At 45.4% G+C, this 10,649-nt stretch overlaps 1 long non-coding RNA gene across 1 annotated transcript; it reads left to right on the top strand.

Annotated features, from left to right (window-relative positions):
* The first annotated feature begins 1,734 nt into the window (after positions 1 to 1,734).
* Positions 1,735 to 6,541, top strand: LOC102498394 (uncharacterized). The gene is made up of 3 exons (XR_335793.1): positions 1,735 to 1,762; positions 4,192 to 4,598; positions 6,443 to 6,541. It is a non-coding gene; the product is annotated as an uncharacterized LOC102498394 (long non-coding RNA).
* The last annotated feature ends 4,108 nt before the right edge of the window (positions 6,542 to 10,649 follow it).

The raw sequence follows: 10,649 nt of genomic DNA, 5'->3' as shown, positions 1-10,649 counted from the left end.
CATCAGAGCAATTAAGGATAGGGCTGAGGATTCGAATACTTGCCCCTCAACACTGGAAATGAAAAGGATCCTCCTAGCCCCCAACGCCTCCTACAATCTGTCAGCAGCATTTACTGAAGGCCTACTGTGTGCAGCCTCTGGACTCAGTGGGAAGAGCTAACCAGAAAATTGAAGACAGGGCTCAGCATAGTCGTGGAGGCTCACGTTGATCTAAAACAGAAAGCTCATCCCTGTACCTCCTAGCAGAGGTCGGAGACTGGATATACCACCCTGCTCAACCTCCTGCAGTAACTCCTGACTGGAGCTCTATGGCACCGTCTTAAAGGGCACCAGAAGGCCAGGTAGTGGGTGGGGACTATTTGGTTTTAGAGAAAAACAACCACAGATCCAATTTCAAGGCTTTGAGTCTCACTCTGCCCTCCCTCCCATCTTTTCTTAATAGCTGCATTAACTGAAACCTCCCAGATGAGAGGTGGGGAGAAGATATCCCACAGGGCTCCACAGGAATCTCCTGAGTCCCACACCCAGCTCCCCGCTGTCTGTGCGAGGGGCAGTCCAGAGCTGTCCTCAGTGGCAGGAAGACAGTGGAAGCTGTAGGTGTCTGAAGCAACCCTTCAGTTGACACCTCAGGCCCTGTGAGGATCAAGTCTGGTTGGTTCCGACACCAAGGACAAAATGCCTGTGAGGCTCACACTAGGGACCTAACCAAGATTAAACAAGATCAATTTTCCCCACAGGAACTAGAATTTTCCTGAGCCAAAGAGCTATGAATGTTTAGAGATACCTTCGTCCTATGCGGGGTCCCTACCCTCTCCTTTCTCCCATCCTCCTGGAGAAAAAAAAAAAGGCAGGAGTAGGGGTGGGAGTGGAGGAAGGTGATGAAATTGCCCCTTTCTCACCAAATGCCTCAGAGGTGTCACTCACATGTTTATGAATTACTTCTCCCAGGGTGGAGAAGTTTCAACACTAGAGCGGGTTAAGAAGTCTGGACGGGAAGACTCTTTAAAACTCACAGGTTTGTAGACCCTCAAAATCTCAAAACTCTTGAATGGTTCTCTCTCCAACCCTCTGCACTGGGTTTGAGGAGGATGGAACGGAGGCCTCTTCAGACAGGAGACTGCATCTGAGGCCATCCCAAGACACCAAATCAAGTGTCACTCGCAAGATCAGCACATGGCTTAGTGGTTATGTCACTGGACTCCCACAGAGTCGACTGCTGTTCAAGACCCAGACCTGGTGGCTTAAAACTCACACTTGGCGTGTGTGTGTGTGTGTGTGTGTGTGTGTGTGTGTGTACCCAAGATCCCGAGAGGAGAATGGAGGAGAAGGGATTGCAGCATGCCAACCTCCCCTGAGGTAGTAATTTCTCGTTTTCTGTCTCTCTGTCTCTCCGGCAAGCGCCCTATAGCAAAATTCTCTCAAAAAAAGAGAAAAACAAATTTTAAAGTGTCACTTGCAGTTTTAATTGTGAGTTCCACCTCCCCCTCGGTTAGTTTTCCCCATGCAGTGACTTCACAAGCAACCATTCTGTTGCTTCTTCGGTCACAGTGCCCCAGAGTTCTCTGTCAGATTCTTGGCCCAGCCATCAAATCTCTGACAAGCCAGAGCCACCCTCCTGGGCACCTCCAGTTCAGCAAAAGCAGCCTAAGCTAAGAAAGGGAGATGTGGGCCAGCCGGTAGTGTGGTGGTGAAGGCGGCTGAATCTCACATGGCTGACTGCATGGTCTGAGTCCTGGACCCAGCAGCTTGAGAAGCAAGGAAGGTGTGTGTGCATGCTGGCCCAAAATCCCTATAGGAGGGAGACATGGAGGAGAGGGGATTGTGGCGTGATCCAGGTTGGGGCCATCACCACTTTCCTTCTCTCTGTCTGTCTTGGTATGTGCACTTGCCCTATAGCACCAAAAAATAGAAAAGAAAAAGAAGAAAAAGGCAGGTGGGGGGCAGGGGTTGTATTTTAGAAGTCACCTTGAAAGCCAGCTATCTCTAACTACAGATTCAGCTCCCACCAAGGCCAAGACAAAAATTAACATTATTTTGCATTTTAAACAACTTGCTAGTCTTTCAAAGAGTACTGATTGGTGAATAGCATTTAACAACTGAGTAATCAGCTGCAAATTACCAATAATTGCTATCATTTCAAGTGTGGGGTTCCCCCCCCCCTTCATTTTCTTCCCTCTGTTCTCCATCTCTGTTTTTAAACTAACAAATATTTATTGACCTTCTTTTAGACGAGGTGTGGGAGGCACCTTGGGGGATTAGAAGAAACACCAGTCAAGTATTTGCATTTGAGACATCCATAGTCTGGCTGGGGTAGTAGCTTGGTAAACACAGGAGGAAAACAACCAAATGTCAAAAGACGGATGCTGATGAGTACTGATTCCATAAAGGTGAAAGTTACATAGGAGTTTGATTTTAAGTTGCTAAAGGTTATAAACTACTTCTATTTCCAATGGGGTGCTTTCCTTCATATCAGTGGTTCCCAAACTTGAAAGTCTATGGAATATCAATACAAGTTCTATGAAAAAAACTGTTCTACGACCAAAAACATTTGGAAAATGTTCAGGTTTCTTTACTGCAGAACGTCGCAGAGCCTTCAAAAGGCAGAGCACGCTGGGACTCAGCACAAGCCAGCGTATGGAGCAGATTCCAAATTTAATCGTGAAATAGCCTCTACTCCAAGTCCTTCTCCCCACAACCAAGACAAACTAGCATCTTTCCAGAACTATGATCCCAGGGAGTCTGAATGTTTTGTTTAAAAGAATAAAAAAATAAAAATAAAATAAGCTCAAGCCTTACTCTATGAGGTTTTCTCCAAAAGTCCCACCCATACTGATCTGTCTTTCCTCAGGTTTCTGGAAAAATGTTGGTTTCACTAACTTAGCACCCACCCCTCACCTATCTCCTGTCTGTTTATATAGCTCCATGTCTCCCATACACCAGGCTCAGTGCTGAACACAGCAAGTGCTTAGTAACGATTAATTACCAGGTTATTAATGTGCTTTAATGGGGGCCAGTACGTGGTGCAGTGGTTAAGGTGCTGGACTCCCACATGGTCGACGGCAGTTCCAGTCCTGAACACGATGGCATGGAAATCACACTGGGCATGTGTGTGTGTGTGTGTGTGTGTGTGTGTGTGTGTGTGTGCCCAAAATCCTGAGAGGAGACTGGAGAAGGGATTGCAGCACGGCCATCCCCAATTGGGAGGTGATTTCTCATCTCTCTCTATGTCTCTCTCTGGTGAGCACACATGCCCTATGGCAAAAATAATATATATACTATATATAATATATATATACTGTAATATATATATATACACATAATATATATATAATAATAATAATATATATACTGTAATACTGTGGTTAAGAGCAGACCTTGAACTTAGGAAGCCAGAATTCAAATACTGGCTCTGGCTTATGGACCGTACAGCTTTGGGAAAGTGAATTCACCTCCCTGGACTTGCGTTTCCTCCCCTCTGGCTCCTCGTATTGCCATGGGTGTTAAAGCTCCCAATAGCGAACATTTCATAGGTGTTAGCTATTGTGATCGCTAATCCTAAGTGTGACCTACACCGGTCAGCAAGCAAAGAACAGAGCATGGCCAGGGTATGGAGAGCCAGAATTCAAGGGCGGCCCACAACACGGGCTCCAAACACAGGGATATTATTTGTTTATCTTTTCTAAGTGCTCAAAGTACTTTAAAATCTCCACTTATCCATTTTCATGGGCGTTCCTTAACACAGGTCAGAATCTGATGTAGTCACCATAGGAACGGTTAATGACCTGATCAAAGTCACTTGCCAGGGTCAGCCACAGACTAGGAATAGAAATTGGCTCCGAGGTCACCCCTTTGTCTCAGCAGCTTCCTCCCTGTGTGGTTTTGGCAAAGACAGAACACCCAGGAGCGATGCAGCAACGGGAGTGAAGGTTAAAGAACAGCTCTGGGTTCAGCACAGTCTGGCTGCCCTTGTCCACCTCCCACATGCAGGCTTGTGTATCTAGCAGCCTCTTGTCCCTCCCTACGCACCTCAAAATAGTATTCCCTGACCTCCCATCACTCAGGGTATGCCAAGGCCGTGGAAAGCGGATGCATCTGGGGTGCCAGAGAAGAGTTTTCACACACAAAGTGGCTCCCTGGCCTCAGACGTTTCTGACTCTGCACATCCTTCTCATCGCTGCCTTCCTTCCCCAGTCACTGCAGTCACGCCAGCTCCTTGGCTCGGACTTGGACGGAGCCCACAATTCCCTTGCTGCCTCTACAGCAGGAAAAAGTTCTCGGCAGCCAGGCCCCAGCCCAAGCATCCAGAGAAAGAGTTGGCCACAGCCCCGTTTAACGCCTTAAAAGCTATCAAGTATGGAAAAAACTCAGGATGGAAGACCATGGACCACAGCCACTGAGAAAGGCCACCCTGGCGTGTGCACGCCTGCGTGTACTTAGACCCCTCGCTGTCCTCCCTCTCTGGTTACTCAGAGCTCCTCGCGTCTGCAGTGATGACAGTGAATTATTTATGGAATACCATACTGCATGCAGTCTCCCATGATCACACAGATGGTTGTTGCCCTGGGGAGTTTCTGGCCTAAGTCATTTGGACAGAATGGGTAAGTGAAGGAGAAGGTGACAATGACCTATGTTGGGGCTCCTGGCCTCACCAGGGTTTGGAGAAGTGGCATGAGAAGGTGCAGAGGACAATGGAAGAGTCTGGTCTGCCTGACTCCCCAGGCTAGTGATAGGGAAGTAAGTAGAATATAAGGAAGGTATTAAGGAACAATGAACTCCAGGCCGAGCTGTCGGGCGACCTCCACTGTCACCACACAGGCCGGGTGGCTATCTGCTAACACTAACTTTTGGCTCTCGTTTCATGGGGAGAAGCATGCAGACTAGATCAGAGTGTCAGCCTAGCGTGGGACTGAGGCTCTGAGCCCCAGATTCTCTTCTTTTTTTTTTTTCTCTAATTATTTTTAAAGTTTTTTTTTCTTATTTTTAATTTGCCAGAGGGTGCATGTGTTTGCCAGAGAAAGACAGAGAGAGAGAGAGAGAAGGAGAGCAAAAGCACCCGCCAATGGGGCACGGTCATACCGCAATCCATTCTTCCCCAGTCTCGGTCCTGCTGGATGTGCACAGACACAGGGACTGCATGTTTTTAGGGAGTCAGCCATGTAGACCCTTAACTACCATGGGACTGGCCTCAGTTTATTTATTTTATTCGTAACAGAGAGCGTGTGTACACATGAGAGGAAGAGAGAGCACGTGAGAGAGAGACAGAGAGAGAGGGAGGGAGGGAGCACCTTGCACAGAGTCCCATCACCCACAATCCCTGTCCCCCAGCCCGCCAGCTCATTAGGATCTTGGACAGGTGTGTGCTCCAGTGTTTCAGGTAGACCAGCTGGGGATCTGAACACACAGCTGGCCATGTGGCTTCCAGCACTGCAGTTCAGCGTGTTACTGACTGCCACCAAGCTGGGCCTAGAGGTTCCATTCCTGAACTCTCACCCATTATCTCTGGTCCCTTCGGCAGTTGATTCTTCCATACAAACTTTTTGCTCAGTATTTCTGCTCATAAGTTGTTTTTTTTTTAATAAAAAAGAATTATTTATTTAGGGACCAGCAGTTGGCAAAATGGCTATGTTGCTGGACTCTCACAAGACTGACTGTGTGGCTTCAGTCCCAGATCTGGTGGCTTAAACTCACGCCAAGCACGTGTGTGTACATGTCCAAGATCCTGAGAAAAGACTGAAGGAGAAGGGATTGTGGCATGGCCATCCCCCCTGGGGGTGATTTCTCGCTTTCTTTCTCTCTGTCTCTCTCTGTCTTTCTGGTGAGTGCACATGCCCTGTAGTAATTATTAAAAAATAATAATAATAAAAGAATTCTTTATTTAATTTTATTTATTCATTCATTTATTTTCATTTGACCAGAGAGGTGGGGTATTGAGAAAGCAAGCCCCCAGGTCAGGACTCAAATCGTGGTCACCCATGTGAGAGTGTCCAGCACCTTAACCACCATGCCATCTGCTGGTACCCATCTGCTCATAAGGTTTTGTGTCTGCTCTTCATGTAGATAGTATCAAACAGCTTACAAAATATGGCAGAATAGACCTGTACACAGTGCTGCTTGTGTAAAGGAATGTGCTAGAATGCTTTGGAACCACGTTCTCAAAATTATATAAGCTTTGGGCCTGGCAGGTGGTATGGCGGTTAAGGCTCTGGACTCCCACATGGGCAATCATGACTTGAATCCTGGCTTGCTTTCTCACTTTCTCTCTCTCTGTCTTTCTCTGGTCAAATAAAAATATAGTAATAATAAATTATTCAAAAATTATATAAGTTTAGAACAATGTGGCAATATCTCATTTTTAACACTGATATTTAGTATTGATATCAAATAATAAAACTTATTTATTTATATTTTATAATATTTATATTTTAAATATATTTTCACATAGCTTATTTCATCAAATTTAAGAAGCCATCAACGTTGGAGCCAGAAGATGTCACGGTGGTTGAGGCATTGGACTCCCACATGGCTGACCATGGTTCGAGTTCCAGACCTGGCAGCCTGCTTTCTCACTCTCCCTCTCTTCTCTCTCTAATCAAATTGAAGAAGAAAAATAAATCAAATTAAATAAATAATTCTTTAAAAAGAAAAAAGAAACCATCAACATAAGATCTACTTTTTATTTTTGTATATAGTACCACAAAGAAAGAAAAAAATGTAAGATACATCCTGATCTCAGAGATATTAATGTATGAAAAAGGGTGCATCTTAGAACTGATAACACATTAAACTTAGAAGAGGCTTGGGACCAGCAGTTAGTGTAATGGCTATGTCACTGGACTCCCATGTAGCCGATCGCAGTTTGAGTCCCAGACCCAGTGGTTTAAACTCACACCGGGCGTGTGTGTGTGCGTGCCCAAGATCCCGAGAGGAGAATAGAGAAGGGATTGTGGTGTGGCCATCCTCCCGGGGGACGATTTCTCGCTTTCTATCTCTCTGTCTCTTTCTGTCTGTCTGGCGAGCGCACGCAAAAAAATCTAAAAAAAAAAAAGAAGAAGAAGAAGAAGAAGAAGAAGAGGCTCATTTTCATCAGGTTCTTACCATAAGACAGAAACTAGCACTCCATATCTCTCTAAGGCTGGCCTTTTTATAATTGCTATCACTGAAGAAAAAGCAAGAGAAAGAAAAGCAAAAGTGAAAGATGGATTAAGTGTGTATGAGATACTTTATGTCTATTCTTTCCACCTCCGCTTCCTGAATCTGCCAAGTAATTGGGCTCATTAATAAAGAAGAGGGATCTGGGGAGGCGGAGGAGACGTGCCTCAGGACCGATTTTTCACAACAAGAGCATCGCCCATACCTGAGACAGCACATGGGCCATGCCATGGCACGATTCCAGCAGTGGTCTGAAGACATTTGACTTTCAGCTTTAAAGGTGTGCAAGCTGGGGGGCCAGCAGGTGGCATGGTGGCTAAGGCACTAGATTCCCATATGGTCAACAGCAGTTCAAATCCCGGACCTGGCAGCTTGAAAATCACGCCAGGCACCTGTGCATAACATGCCCCAAATCCCAGGAAGAGAATGAAGGAGAAGGGATTGCAGCATGGCTATCTCCTTTGGGGGGCAAGTTTTCACTTTCCCTCTCATTTTCTCTGTCTCTCTCTGGCAAGCACACATGCCCTGTGGCAAATAAATAAATAAAGTGTCCAGGCAAAGGCATCTCAGGACCAAAGAAATGTAGGAGAACATGCAGTGTGACTGGGAGGTGGTGCCTGCCTCTGTAGTGACAGCAAAGCTGAAGGAAGAGGAGCCAGCCTTTGAGGCAGTACACAAATGGTTAAGGATTTTGGATCACCTTCTGCTGGGAGTGGGCCACCATGAGGTTTTCAAGCTCCAGAATAATAGATTCAACACAGCATTTCAGAAAAAACCAGCATTTCAGAAAAATGACAAAACCCAGAATTTCCGGAAGACAAATTGGCAGTTCTGAGTATGGTGAATTGAAAGAGAAGAGGTAAAAGTTGAAAGGACTAATGAAAATAAAAGCCAACATTTACTGAGAGTGCTACTGACAGAAACAGGAAATTAAAAGAAAGAGCTGTTTTGAGACACAGTGGTAGAGATAATTGACTTAGATGATGAATTTGACGGAATGGAACAGCCATTAAGTGGGTGTAGATAAAGAAACTGACTCTGGGGGTGGACCAACTATGGCTGTGCCATGGTTATACAACACCGTAATGCAAGACCTACATGGAAAGGTCCTGGGTTCAGGTCCCAGTATCTCCCCTACACTTTGGGCACACGCAGGTGTGCCGGTGATCCGGGCTGGCTGAGGCTGGCGGTATGCCCCCACTCCTTTCTCTCTCTCAGAAAAAAAATCAACTTAAAAAAAAAAAAAACTAGGGGCCAACAGATGATATATAGTGGTTACATCGCTGGACTCTCCTCTCACATGGCTGACCACAGTTCGAGTCCCAGGCCCAGTGGCTTGAAAATCAAACCAGGCATGTGTGCATATGTGCCCAAGATCTCAGGAGGAGAAGGGATTACAGTGTGGTCATCCCCCAGGAGGTGATTTCTCACTTTCCTTCTCGCTATCTCTGTCTCTCCCTTTCTTTAGGGAGTGCATGCACCCAATGGCAAAACTTCTAAAATAAAGAAAGAAATAGGGGCTAGAAGGTGGTAGGGTGCTTAAGGGTGCTGCACTCCCACATGGCTGACTACTGTTTGAGTCCTGGACCTGATGGCTTGCTTTTTCACTTTCCTTCTCTCTCTTTCTCACGTCAAATTAAAATAAATAAATAAATAAATAAAATAATTCTTTAAAAATAAATAAATAGGGACCAGCACATGAGTGACGCTACATCGCTGGACTCCCATGTAGTTGAGCACGGTTCAAGTCCTGGACCCGGTTGCTTAAACTCATGCCGGGTACATGTGTGTGTGCTCAAGATCCCAAGAGGAGAATGGAGGAGAAGGAATTGTGGCATGGCCATCCCCCCCGAGGGGTGATTTCTCACTTTCTGTCTCTCTGTCTCTCTCTTTCTAATGAGCGCATGTGCCCTATAGCAAAAACTTCTTCAAATAAATAAATAAAAATAAAATAAGAAACAACACTGGGAGGGACCAGCAGATGGTGTAATAGTTATATCATTGGATTCCCATGTCATCTACCATGATTCGAGCCCTGGACCTGCAGCTTAAAACTCACACAAGGCATATACGCGTGCATGCCCAAAATCCCGAGAGGAGAATGGAGGGGAAGAGGTTGTGGCATAGTCATCCCACCCCTGCAGGGTGATCTCTCACTTTCTGTCTCTTCGTCTCTCTCTGCCTCTCTTGTGAGCACATATGCCCTACAGCAAAAATCTATCTTTAAAAAAAAAAAAAGAAAAGAAATGATGCTGGGAAAGACAGGATAAAAAAATCAGATTTGGGAATCATTTTTATAAAGGTGAAAGATGAGTCAAGGGTTTCTCAAGTCATGGAAAACAGGGGAACTTAGGAAGGAAGAAATTTAGGGCCAAGTGGTGGTATGTCAGAAACACAACTGGACACACACGGGAAAGGTTCTGGGTTCATGTCCCAGGACCTCTCTGAGCAGATCGGGTATAGCACACACGTCTACTTGTGTTCAAAGTGCGTGAGATGCTGGGGTAAGCTGTCTGTCTCTCTCAATCTCTTTTTCATGGAAGAAATAAATAAATACACATTTTTTAAAAGAAAGGAGAAACTTTAGGACCTGAATTAAGAAAAGAGAATTTGGGGGCTGCAAGTGGCATGGTGGTTAAGGCAATGGACTCCCACATGGCTGACTGTGGTTTGAATCCTGGACCTGACGGCTCACTTTCTTACTTTCTCTCTCTCTCTCTGGTGAGTGCATGGCATATGCCCTTTTACAAATTTAAATAATAATTAATTAATTAATTAAATTAGTAATTCTTTTTAAAAAAAGAAAAAATAGGGACCAGCAGTTGGCATAATGGCTATGTCGCTGGACTCCAATGTAGTTGATCGCAGTTCAAGTCCCGGACCTGGTGGCTTAAACTCATGACAGGCGTGTATACGAGCGTGCCCAAGATCCTGAAAGGAGAATGGAAGAGAAAGAACTGCGGTGTGGCCATCCCCCCGGGGGGTGATTTCTCGCTTTCTGTATCTCTCTCTCTCTCTGTCTTTCTGGCGAGCGTGTTTCTGGCGAGCGTGCGCGCCCTGTAGCCAAAATCTCTCTCTCAAAAAAAAACAAACAAAAAACCAAGAAAAAATAACTTTATTCACAAAATATTCCAAATATGCAGGATAGTTAACAATATTATAGCAAACATCCCACACCTACCACCTGGATATCCAAATGTCACACTTTAGATATATTCACTTCAGATTCTTATTTATTTTTTGCTAAAGAGTATATGTGCTCACCAGAGAGAGACAGAGAGAGAGAAAGTGAGAAATCATCCCCCTTGGGAACGGCCTGCAATCCGCCCTCTTCCACGTTCCTCTTGGGATTCTGGACACACATGCTCATGCACCCGGCATGATATTCAAGCTGCCAGGTCTGGGCCTCGAACCTCAAAACTGGGTATGCAGGATCCAGCACCTTAACTTCCATGTCACCTGCTGGCCCCATTTCAGATGGTTTTTTACATTCTTTCCCT

This window comes from Tupaia chinensis, unplaced genomic scaffold (assembly GCF_000334495.1).
Source record: "Tupaia chinensis unplaced genomic scaffold, TupChi_1.0 Scaffold000532_1, whole genome shotgun sequence".
Classification (NCBI taxonomy): Eukaryota; Metazoa; Chordata; class Mammalia; order Scandentia; family Tupaiidae; genus Tupaia; species Tupaia belangeri.
Note: the sequence above shows the minus strand (reverse complement) of the source record. Positions and strands in the feature narration are given on the sequence as shown.